General features: G+C 40.8%; 1 pseudogene; it reads right to left on the bottom strand.

Moving 5' to 3' along the window:
- Window positions 1-734: 734 nt before the first annotated feature.
- Window positions 735-1602, bottom strand: LOC129038730 (small ubiquitin-related modifier 2-like; annotated as a pseudogene).
- Between the last annotated feature and the right edge of the window lie 11567 nt (window positions 1603-13169).

Here is a 13169-nt window from a genome sequence, read left to right as displayed (position 1 = left end):
CTTATTGACATTAAGTGGAGACCCAACGCCTGGCCAGTATGAAGTTGTACACACGCAGGACATCAACTGAAAGTTCAAATAAACCTCATCAAATTCCCACTCACCCTGGCTCCCCTTTCTCTATTTTTTAATTAAAATTTTTTTGTATTATTCCTATTCTATCTTATTTTCCTGCAAACAGAGGCTCCCCTTCTTCTTGCACTCAAAAAAACAAATTCCACGATTCTCCTGGTTTCTTCTTCATTTTCTCTTTTCATAGGCCTATATACTCTTCCATGTTTAATATCCTGGTTCATTTTATTCTTACTAACCATGAGAACTTATCTTCTTTTTTATTTAATAGACTGTCCTCACTCTTGATCAATTTTATGCACTTAAATACGCCATGTCATGTTTTTGCACATCAGACTGGAAAAATATACTAAGATAGGTGGTATCCAGAGTTGACGAGGTTTGGAGAAACAGGTTCAGTCATTCGTGGAAGTATAAGCTTAGACATCTTTTTGGAAGGATAATTAGGCAGCATCCACCCAAATTCAGAATATCTGAGCCTTGTGAATCCTTAATCCTCCTTTTAGAAATCTACCTTACAGAAATACGAGCACTAGAGTAGAGCAATGCAAGTCAAGCATATTTCCTGTAGGATTATCTACAAAAACAAAACAAAGAAAATAAATGAGACAGCCAACAAAAACTCGAAACCAGAATTATAGTACAATTTTTTTTTTCATTTAAAACAAGAAGTTTATTTAAACAACAAGATGCTTAACTTAAAGGGAAAACTAGGATTTGTTTTGTTTCAGAGTAATTTATCCCTACTTAAAGACAAATTGCCCTACATGTAACAGCTACATACAAAAAAGTATAAAATTGTCCTTGGTTTTACAATGATAAATGAAAAACATTAAAATTCTCCAACTGAACAAGGTATGCAAGGATTTTTATTATTTTTTTTGTTAAAACAGTGAGAGCAAAATAACTTACTGGAATATAAGAAGAGCCCAATGAGCATGCCACTAATGGAGAAAATGGGGTATTTTCACAGAATCAGTATTTTTCCCCATCCCGTCTCCACTTGATGTCAATCAAAACATACCATTGGCTGCGTGGTTAAAAAAAAAAAAAAACGCAGTATGCTTGTGCACATGCACCAGTTACTTTATGTACAAATAAAGAAATGTGAAAGGGGGAAATGAAAGAATAGAGAAAGCTATACTGTAGTAGTCACGATGTGGTAGAACCAAATTGCAGTTTTCTAATTATAAGTGCAGTCTTGGTCTTTAAAGTTAGAATTCTGGAGTAAAGAACCAGGTTCTCTTTTCAGCAAACACCTCCTGTCTGCTGTTGGAACACACCAATTGTATCTTCATCCTCCATTTCCAACTGTGCAGGTGTATCTATTTCATTGATGGGTTGCCCATCAAATCAGAATCTGATTTGCCTCATTGACAATCCCTATCATTCACAATAGGCTTTAATTAGTTTACTAAGTGGTGCATGCCTCTTAAAGTAGACCCCCGAACCTCCCAGCCCCACCCCCTTCGAATTAATATGATCATTGTTCTCAGTCTCGACTCCTTCCTAGGGCTTTTCGTAGGCCATGGGAAGCGCTGAAGTCCTCAGCTGTCTCTTCATAAAGCAGGTATCAGGTCCGTACCGAATTGTGTCTCAAATTTCTGAGTTCTTGGTCTCACCAACTTCAAGAATGAAGCCACACACCCTAGCGCTATTACAGTTCTTAAAGGCGGTGTGTCCAGAGTTTGTTCCTTCTGACGTTCAGATGTGTTTAGAGTTTCTTCCTTCTGGTGGGTTCGTGGTCTCGGTCGCTCAGGAGTGAAACTACAGGCTTTCGCGGTGAGTTTTACAGCTCTTAAGGCGGCGTGTCTGGAATTTTTTTCTTCTTCCTGGTGGGTTCTGGTCTGGATGGCTAACAAAAGTGAAACTACAGATCTTCGCAGTGAGTGTCACAGCTCATAAAGGCAGTATTGCCCTGAAAAGTGAACAATAACAAGATTTATGGCAAAAAGCAAAACAACATAAGTCTCCACAGCACGAAAGCAGACCCTAACCTGTTACCACTGCTGGCTCGGGCAGCCTGCTTTTATTCTCTTATCTGGCCTCACCCACATCCTGCTGATTGGTCCATTTTACAGAGAGCCAATTGGTCTGTTTACAGAGAGCTGATTGGTTTGTTTTGACAGGGTACTGATTGGTGCATTTACAATCCCTGAGCTAGACACAAAAGTTCTACAGGCCCCACTAGATTAGCTAGATACAGAGTGTGGACTGGTGTATTTACCAACCCTGAGCTAGATACAGAGTGCTGATTGGTGCATTCACAATCCCTTAGCTAGACATAAAGATTCTCCAAGTCCCCACCAGATTAACTAGATACAGAGTGCCGATTGGTGCATTCACAAACCCTGAGCTAGACACAAGGTGCTGATTGGTGTGTTTACAAACCTCAAGCTAGATACAGAGTGCTGATTGGTGTATTTACAATCCCTTAGCTAGACATAAAGATTCTCCAAGTCCCCACCAGACTCAGGAGCCTAGCTGGCTTCACCCAGTGGATCCCGCAGGGGGGCCGCAGGTGGAGCTGCCTGCCAGTCAGAAGCTGCGCACCCGCACTCCTCAGCTCTTGGGCGGTCGATGGGACTGGGCGCCCTGGAGCAGGGGGCGGCGATCGTCAGGGAGGCAGCTAAGGCCCCGCGAGAAATCGAGCACAGCAGCTGCTGGCCCAGGTGCTAAGCCTCTCACTACCCAGGCCGGCGGGGCCGGCCAGCAGCTCCGACTCCTGGGCCGGCCGAGCCCACGCCCACCCGGAACTCGCGCTGGCCCGCAAGTGCCGCGGGCAGCCCCGGTTCCCGCCGGCGCCTCTCCCTCCACGCCTCTGCCTCCACACCTCCCCGCAAGCTGAAGGAGCCGGTTTCCGTCTTGACTAGCCCAGAAAGGGGCTTCCACAGTGCAGCGGCGGGCTGAAGGGGCTCCTGAAGCACGGGGAGAGCGGGCGCCAAGGCCGAGGCGGCGCCGAGAAAGAGCGAGGGCTGCGAGGCTGCCAGCACGCTGTCACCTCTCAGAATGTGCATACAAGCAACACCAAGAGCGGCAGAGAAAGCAATAGTACAATTTCTCAATAAATCCAAAAGCTAGTTCTTTGAAAAAATAAAATATATATGTATATATATATACAGGCTGGGCACGGTGGCTCACGCCTGTAATCCCAGCATTTTGGGAGGCCGGAGGCGGGCGGATCACGAGGTCAGGAGATGGAGACCGTCCTGGCTAACACGGTGAAACCCCGTCTCTACTAAAAATACAAAAAATTAGCCGGGCGTGGTGGCGGGCACCTGTAGTCCCAGCTACTCTGGCGGCTGAGGCAGGCGAATGGCGTGAACCCCGGAGGCGGAGCTTGCAGTGAGCTGAGATCGCGCCACTGCACTCCAGCCTGGGCGACAGAGCCAGACTTGGTCTCAAAAAAAAAAAAAAAGAAAAAACAAAAAACCAAAACAAACAAACATATATATATATATATACACATATATATAGCGTGTGAAAGTCTGGCAATGTTAATTAAGAAAAAAAGTTATTACTATAGACATTAAGAATGAGAAATTGTATTGAAAATACTGAAACTCCGGGCACGGTGGCTCATGCCTGTAATCCCAGCACTTTGAGAGGCCGAGGCGGGCGGATCACGAGGTCAGGAGATCGAGACCACGTTGAAACCCCGTCTCTACTAAAAATACAAAAAATTAGCCCGGTGCGGTGGCAGGCACCTGTAGTCCTAGCTACTCGGGAGGCTGAGGCAGGAGAATGGCGTGAACCTGGGAGGCGGAGTTTGCAGTAAGCTGAGATCGTGCCACTGCACTCCAGCCTGGGTGACAGAGTGAAACTCCGTCTCAAAAAAAAAAAAAAAAGAAAAAGAAAATATTGAAACAATTTTTTGAAAATAAAATGAAGTTGATGTTCAAGTTCATTCGAACAACTCTGAAAACCCAGAGAAAATAGGTTATTTCCTAGGAAAATGATAAATTGCCAAAACTGACTTAAAGACAAAAACCTAAAGACATTTATAACCACTAAAAAAATTAAAAAATCAAAATACTTGTCAAAAACAATTAACTTTTTTTCCGTTATTTTTAAATTATAATTTCATAGCTTTATTATTTGAGTTTTGAGACAATGCCTATATAATATTTGTATTTTGGAATTTGAGACATTAATTTTGAACTGTTGCATGATGAATTTTTAAATATGTTCCATAAGATATTGGAAAAATGGGCTGGGCATGGTGGCTCATGCCTGTAATCCCACCACTTTGGGAGGCCCAGGTGGGTGGATCACCTGACGTCAGGAGTTTGAGACCAGCCTGGCCAACATGGTGAAACCCCATCTCTACTAAAAATACAAAAAATTAGGCGGGTGTAGTGGCGAATGCCTGTAATCCATGCTACTCGGGAGGCTGAGGCAGGAGAATCGCTTGAACCCAGCCTGGGCAATAGAGCAAGACTCTGTCTCAACAAAGAGAAAAAAAAGATATTGGAAAAATGGTTTATATAATAATTGGAACTTTCTAGCTAATCTTTAAAAACCAGAATATTCCTTGTTTGTCTACCTATCATCTATTTATAATTATAAAAGTAATCCAAGCTTATTATAACAAATTTAAACCACAAAAAAAGACAATTATGTTTGCACCTCAAAGGATTACCACTCACTGTTAAGTCAGTACATATCTTTCCACATTCTTCACTGCTTTTTCAAACATAAAAAATAAACTTTGAATGTTTTAATTCTTTAATGTTTGCTTAATTATAATTAATTTATTTTTCCTGTATTCCTTGATTATGTTTCATTTCCTTTCCCTAAGTTTTTGGCTGGAATGCTTATCATTCTATAATCTTTTGTCACTAAATTATTATTGTAGTACCCACCTCTCTTCTTTGAATCAAGATTTATTTAAAAGAGTAAACTTTTTCGATGCCTGCATAACTTTGGTTAATTTTTTCTTCTGTTAGCTCTATTGTCTTGCACTCAGAGACTGGCCCATGTAATATTTACTTTTCAGACTCCAAGATTTTCACTTTATCAAATACAGGATTAAGTCCATAAGACAATGGAAAAACAAGTATATTCTGTTTTTAGAGTTCCAATAATCTTTCAAATCAATCTGAATTATATAATTCTGATTTCTTGTATTGTAGTCCATTTTTTTCTGCCTAGTCAATCTGTCAAAGACAGAAATATATATGATAGCACACTACTTATATATTTTTAAAAATCCATCTTTTTGCATTTTTAATGGTTAATATACTTAATATATTAACAGCTAATATATTTTCATGAAAAACAATTCAACACTGGCAGGTAGGATTCTAAGATGGTCTCTAAAATTCCTGGTGGCTAGTATACATTCCACATAATAATCCCCTCTTCTTGAGTGTGAGAGAAATCTGAGAATCTGGGTGGCTGTGAGTCCCATGATTAAGTTATGTTATATGGAAAAGTTGAAGGGATTTTGCAGATATAACTAAGGTTCTGAATCAATCAATTTTAAGTTGATCAAATGATAGATTATCCTGAGTGGGCCTGACCAAATCAAGTGAGACCTTTAAAAGAGTGTTGGAAGGTCAGAAATGGAAGGGGTTAGAGAGATTTGAAGTGAGAGAGAGCCCCATGCTGGCCTTGCAGAAGCAAACAGCCACGTTGAGAACTGCCTGTGGGAGGGGCCGTGTGGCAAGGGCTTGCACACGGCTTCCAGGAGCTAAAAGTGATCCCAGCCAATATCCAGCAAGAAAGCAGACACCCCAGTCCTACAATCTCAAGGAACTGACTTTTACTAATGTAGGATACAGTAAATTCCTCTTCAAAGTTTAGCCTGTTAACTTCCTTTAAAATTCAAGAGGAAGAAAAATTGTTAAGTACAATGAATTCTGAGTTCCTCTTCAAAGAACCAATATGTCAGTATGTTCAGCTTCCCTGTCCTTTGTTCTCCATTTTAAAGTTTAACGTCCTCATTCTTTACCCTCCTAGCCTCTATCACCTGTTCTGTCTTTAGGGATCCTTAGTCATGTGCTCTGTCCTTAGCCATCCTTAGTCACCTGTGCTGTCCTTAGGCATCCTTAGTAACCTGTTCTGTAACCGTCCCTCCCACCGAAACTACTCACCCCACCATTCTAGCTGGTACCCTTGCTCTCTTTAAAATAGCCAATCAGAATTAGCTTAGACTGTATGGTCCAACCCTAGCCAATAGGGGAAAGAGGCAGCAGTAGGGGCTAGCTGCATGCTTTAGGAATAAGACTCCCTTCCCCTCCCTTGTCTGGTGTGCTCTTGCCATTGCTCTATCCATGAGATGCACCCTTCTATAGAAGTAAATTGCCTTGCTGAGAAAACTTGCCTGAGTGCTATTTTCACTTGGTGGCACCAAGCATTTACTTCCAATACTAGTGACTTGAATGAGCTTGGAAGAGGATCCTAAACCCTAGATGAGTAGATGAGAACACACCTTAGCTGGCATCTCGATTTAATTTCAATTTTGTGAGATCCTAATAGTAACCAATACTTTTATAAGCATGCAACTACACTGGGCCCAGACTTCTGACCTACGGAAACTATGAGATAATAAATGAGTAATGTTTCAAGCTGCTAAGTTTGTAGTATTGTGTCATGCAGCAAGAGAACACAAATACAAACATATAAAGACTTCTGAGAGTTATATTTTTGGTGTTAATTAGATCCTTCATGATTATAAAATAACCTCTATTGTTCTGTTTAATATATTTGCTTTACAGATTTTAATATTTTTGTTATTATACATATTACTAATATTGTGATTTCTGTTTTCTTGGTGTTTGCTTTCATTTATTATCCCTTTGCCATCCTTTTAGTTCTAAAGTTGTGAGATACTTCTAGAAATAGTATATATATACATACATATTTGTTTAATTGAATTTTTTGTATTTTCATTATATAATTTGTCACATTTTATTTATTGGTATCTCTTTTGATCTTAATTTTTCATCTTGTGCTGTTATTTCTGTATCTTATTCTTTGTTCTGTTATTTTCTGTACTTTGGTATATAACTATATTTTTGTTTTCTCTTTTTCAGTGACTTTAGAAAGTATGCATTTAAACCTTGTTTTTAGGAATAAAAAAATTTACATTTTTCTAAAGGATTCTTCTACTTGTGTATTTTTTTCAAGGCAGGGACTAGGGCTCTTGTCCCCTTGTACCCTTAGTACCAATCACATAGAAATGTTTAAAAAATGTTTGATTGGCCGAGCATGGTGGCTCATGCCTGTAATCCCAGCACTTTGAGAGGCCAACACAGGTGGATGGCTTGAGGCCAGGAGTTCAAAACCAGCCTGGGCAACATGGTAAAACCCTGTCTCTACAAAAAATACAAAAATTAGCCAGGTGTGGTCCCAGCTTCTTGGGAGGCTGAGGCAGGAGGATCACTTGAGCCTGGGAGGTGGAGGTTGCAGTGAGCTGAGATTGCACCATTGCACTCCAGCCTGGGTGACACAGCAAGACTGTCTCAAAATAAATAAATAAATAAATAAATAAATACAAAACATTTGGTTTGCTGAATTGAAATCACTAGGTTCTAAGCAATTGTGCTGGTAGGTAGCTTTTACCATTTTTTTTTCAAATAAGCATTTAAAAATATTATTTGATTTTTCTCTTTGGGTTATATCATTTTCATGTTGGTTTTAAACCATATTCTTCATGTATACTCTCTTGAAACAGACACCTGTAATCTGAGACAAAAAATAAAAATAACTTGATGGACTAGAATGTAATTACCTTCTTCCGATTTTTTTTCTTTTTCTTTTTTTTTGAGAAGGAGTCTTGCTCTGTTGCCCAGGCTGGAGCAAAGTGGTACAATCTCAGTTTACTGCAGCCTCCACCTCCTGGGTTCAGGGGATTCTCCTGACTCAGCCTCCTGTGTAGCTGGGATTACAGGTGCATGCCACCATGCCTGGCTAACGTTTGTATTTTTAGTAGAGACGGGGTTTCAGCATGTTGGTCAGGCTGGTCTCGAACTCCTGACCTCAAGTGATCCATCCAGGTTGACCTCCCAAAGTGCTGGGATTACAGGCGTAAGCCACCGTGCCTGGCACTTTTTTTTTTTTTTTTTTTTTAGAGATAGGATTCAGTCTGTTGCCCAGGCTGGAATGAAGTGACTCAATCATAGCTTATTGCAGCAACCTCTTGGCTTTAAATGATCTACCTGCCTTGGTCTCCCAAAGTGCTGGGATTATAGGTATGAGCCACCGTGCCTGGCGACAATCTGTTTTTCTGATACATACTCACCTTACTTAATAATATATTGTGCACATTTTTCCAAGTTCTTGGAAGGAAGATATTTCTGGTAATGGAACCAGTAAATCAGAGGGTGCATGATACATAAATCCAAATTTGTAATCACTTAAGTACATTGTAAGTTTATTTCTCATGTAAGTACCCAGGACGAGTACAGGTCAATGAATGGCTCTATTCCATACTGTGATTCAGAGACTGAGGCTCTTTCTAACTTGTTATTCTTGCATAACCAGAGTATACTGTCATCTGCATGATTTAGGCTGGTTGCCATGCCTAGGATCTGGCTAGTAGAAGGGAAAGGGAACATAGAGAAAATATACTGTCTTAAATTACTAAGTCCTGAAGTGAGATTTACCACATTACTTAACACTCACATTCCTTCAAGGAGGATATAGTCACATGGCCATCCAACTGCAAGAGAGGCTGGGAAATGATAAGAAGGGGAGACTAGATTTTGGTACACAGTTTTGTTATATATTTGTTTAATTTCATATGTGAAAAAAATTTTAACACATTAATCTCATTGTAAAAGAATTGTCTTTGAAGGTATCACAGGCCCTTGTCAAATGGGCACACCTCTAGTTAGTGGCAGATCCAGAATGGAAACAGATATTTTGACACTAATGGCAAAGCTCTTTCTTTTTTTTTTTTTTCTTTTTTGAGACAAAGTCTCACTTTGTTGCTCAGGCTGGAGTGCAGTGGTGTGATCTCAGCTCACTTCAACCTCCCCCTCCCAGGTTCAAGCGAGTCTCCTGCCTCAGCCTCCCCAGTAGCTGGGATTACAGACGTGTGCCACCATGCCCAGCTAATTTTTGTATTTTTAGTAGAGATGGGGTTTCACCATGTTGGCCAGGCTGGTCTTGAGCTCCTGACCTCGTGATCTGTCCACCTTGTCCTCCCAAAGTGCTGGGATTACAGGCGTGAGCCACTGCACCCAGCCAGCAAAGCTCTTTCTAATGAATGATATGGACAGGAGGTTGGGAAATACTAAGCAGAAAAGGGCAGTGTCATGGACAAAGCCCCATCCTCAAACCTGGACCTGCAGCCCAAAGTGAAAAAATGCATTCCTGTTTTCCAGCTCGAAATGTTGCCTTTTCCAAAACCACCCTGGCCCACTCCATCCCCCATCCTGTACCCATAAAAAGCCAGGCTCCATTGGCAGAGAGGCAGAGAAGGAGAGAAGGAACAGCCAGACGTTGGAGACAAGAGAAGAAGCAGCTGGACATCAGAGAGAAGCAGCTTGACTTTACAGGGATGGCTTAATGGACAGACCTTGGAGAAGAGTTTGACCAGGGATGGCCAAACTCCAGGGGAAGACCACCTTCCCACTCCATTCCCTTTCTAGCTCCCCATCCAGCTGAGAGCCACTTCTACCACTCAATAAAATCCTCCATATTCACCACCCCTCAATTCATTCATGTGACCTTATTCTTCCTGGATGATGGACAAGGACCCGGGTGTGGGTACAAGAGGTTGTCACACTGACCCTCCACTGAGCTGTGTAACACTTAAGCCAACCATGGATGGCAAAGCTAAGAGAGTGCACTCTAACACATGCCCTCTGGGGCCTTGGGGTTGGCAGGCAACCCCTAGATGCTACCATGGGCTCTCATGGAGTTCTGCTCCTGCTGGTTGCCCAGAAGCACTTGTCCTGGCCGCTGTACCCACTTGCCTGCATGCTCCCACTTCTGTAAGGGGTTGAGAGCTATAGTCTGAGTCCCACGAAGGGGTCAAGGGATCGATCCTGTTTCATTAATGGAAGGCTTACTTTACTTTTTTAAAGTTAATGAAGTATGAGCTTTTTTTTTTTTTCACTGAAGATAAACACTATTAGAAATATCTCTGGTGAGAGGTTGAAGCTTTTTTGAGAGAGACTTCTATAAACTATAGAGTATGGGGTTAATTTAATTTGAGAAAATGGTTGTCTAGTCAGTTGGTAGAAGCAGCCTGTAGACCATATTGCTGGCATAATTATTTTAGATGCTAACAAATGAGAGAACATTTTGATAACTCCATGAAAATCTCTCAGATTTTAGTTGTTAACGATGGGACATCATTCCCTGAATTCCACATTCACTAAATAGGCTTCCATTAAAATATTCCTTTTTTATTCTTCAGATACTTGTATATCAGCTTTGAGCATGTAGGGTAAGTGTTGACTACTTATTTGGTGAATTTGTACAGGTAATTTGGATAACTTAGGTTTTCAAATACTATTTTTCAGTAGGCATGTATAGTTGCTTTTTGCTTAGCTTTACCAGATAAATACCAAAATCTCTGTTTCAATTTGCCATTGTAGTCAGAGCTAAAGAAACAACTCATAATAGTGGTGGAAATTCCTGGTTATTTCAGCCAGCTTTTCTTTTTATCCCAGAACATAAAGAATACAAATAATTTACAACTCCTTTAAAAATTATATTGCTATAAATTTATATCCTATTACTGAAGATAACATGTCATACATAGTTCTTGTAAAATATTTCTCCAGACCTCTATACATCTTTTAGTAATGCTACAGGACAACGTCTTTAAATATATGTAAAAGATCATAAATTTTATCATGCTTGATTGCAGAAGGTAATCACTCTCCTGGAACAGAGAGTCTGCATCCTCCTAACTCTGATATGTTCTCTACAGCTTTTAAATTGAAGAGGAATGCCTGCAGCAGGGGCTATCACAATATCAGCTGCATGCGGGGCGGGCTGCTGGAAGGCATGTGTCATTAGCATCACCCTGGGAGGGGATGCATGCTATTCATTATGTGTGGACACTATTATGCCCCACAGGGACAATAAGCAGAAAAGATCAGTCTTTCCAAACCTCATTCTCCCAAAACAAATCTACAGAACTACTATATTCATGGGAAGACTTCCTATTGTAGGTTTATTGACTTTTGAGTGAAAGAAATGAGATCACAGAGTTATTATTAAAAATAACAAAAAAATTTTCAAATGCATACCTCTGATCAGTTGCTTGGATGAATTATTGAACTCAGGAAAGTACTAACTGATTTTCAATGAGAAAACCTTTGTAATATTGGTGAATGCAATTTAAAACCTAGCATTATAGTTTATTAAGTGGTGCATTTACTTCATCTGAATCTTCAGGTTATTACGAGGGTATCATTCTGTTGATGAAAAGAGTCAAACTGTAAAACATTTGAAGAGATTTATTCGGAGCCGAATATGAGTGACCATGGCCCATGACACAGCCCTCAGGTGGTTCTGAGAACATGTGCCCAACGTGGTTGGGGCACAGCTTGGTTTAACATATTTTAGGGAGACATGAGACAGCAAACAATACTTTAAAGATGTACATTGGTTCTGTGCAGAAAGGTGGGACAATTTGAAGTGGGGAAGGTTGGAGGTCAAGGTCTTAGGTAGATTTTAAAATTTTTTGATTGGCAATTGGCTGAAAGAGTTATTATCAGTAGAAAGGAATGTCTGGGTTACATTAAGAGGTTCTGGAGACCAAAATTTAATCATGCAGATGAAGCCTCCAGATAGCAGGCTTTAATAGACTGTAAATGTTTCTTTTTTCTTTCTTTTTTCTTTTTATTTTTGAGATGGAGTCTTGCTCTATTGCCAGGCTGGAGTGCAGTGGCGCCATCTCGGCTCACTGCAACCTCTGCCTCCCAGATTCAAGCCATTCTTCTGCCTCAACCTCCCAAGTAGCTGGAACTACAGGTGCGTGCCACCATGCCCAGCTAATTTTTGTATTTTTATTAGAGATGGGGTTTCACCATGTTGGCTGATAGTCTTGATCTCTTGACTTCGTGATCCTCCCGCCTCGGCCTCCCAAAGTGTTGGGATTATGGGCATGAGCCACCGCGCCAGGCCGACCGTTAATGTTTCTTATCAGACTTAAGGTCTGTGTTGATGTTAATGCTGGAGGGTCAAAGGGGGAATGTCCAATCCCCACTTCCCATCCTAGCTTGAGCCAGTCTTTCAGGTGAAATTTTAGAGTGCCCTGGTGGAGGAGGAAGTCCATTCAGATGGCTGGGGGACCTCAGAATTTTATTTTTGGCTTCCATTCTGGCCTTATAATTTTATTTTTGGTTTATAGTTCTTTGACTATTGACAGTCCTAAAAAAACAAGGAAATAAAGTAGACTTAGGACTCAAATATTCAAAGTTGCAGTTTTAGGCAAAAATTATCTTTAAATATAAAATAATACATTGTCAGCTGGGTGCAGTGGCTCACGCCTGTAATCCCAGCACTTTGGGAGGCCGAGGTGGGCAGATCACGAGGTCAGGAGTTTGAGACCAGCCTGGCCAATATGGTGAGACCCCATCTCTAATAAAAATACAAAAATTAGCCAGGCGTGGTGGTGTGCGCCTGTAGCTCCAGCTACTCGGGAGGCTGAGGCAGGATAATTGCTTGAACCTGGGAGGCAGAGGTTGCAGTGAGCCGAGATTGCGCCACTGCACTCCAGCCTGGGCAACAGAGTGAGACTCTGTCTCAAAAAATAATAATACATTGTATTGGAGGGAAACTGAAAAAAAATTATCTAACAGGCAAACATCGCCCTTTGTTAGTTGTATACTCTGTGCCAAGTTACTAAGCAAACAGTAGGGGAACAAAAACCATTTGGAGAAATTTGAGCTGGCTTACTCTTCACTTGTAGCACAGATAAAAGCTGCATTATGTACAGAAACATTGAAATGGTTAAATATGCAAAAGAAATCTGTGACAGATTATAAAATCAGCTTGTCTCAGTTGAAGCAATTAAAGCCCTTAAAATTGCATCTGTATCTGAAGTGGTGCTGAAAGTGCCAATGGTTTAAAATAATTCTTTTGAAATGAATATTTTTAATGAAATTCACTTTTGGACTATTAAG

Source organism: Pongo pygmaeus, chromosome 5, assembly GCF_028885625.2.
Source record: "Pongo pygmaeus isolate AG05252 chromosome 5, NHGRI_mPonPyg2-v2.0_pri, whole genome shotgun sequence".
Classification (NCBI taxonomy): Eukaryota; Metazoa; Chordata; class Mammalia; order Primates; family Hominidae; genus Pongo; species Pongo pygmaeus.
The sequence above is the reverse complement of the archived record's forward strand: the minus strand, read 5'-3'. Positions and strand labels throughout refer to the sequence as shown.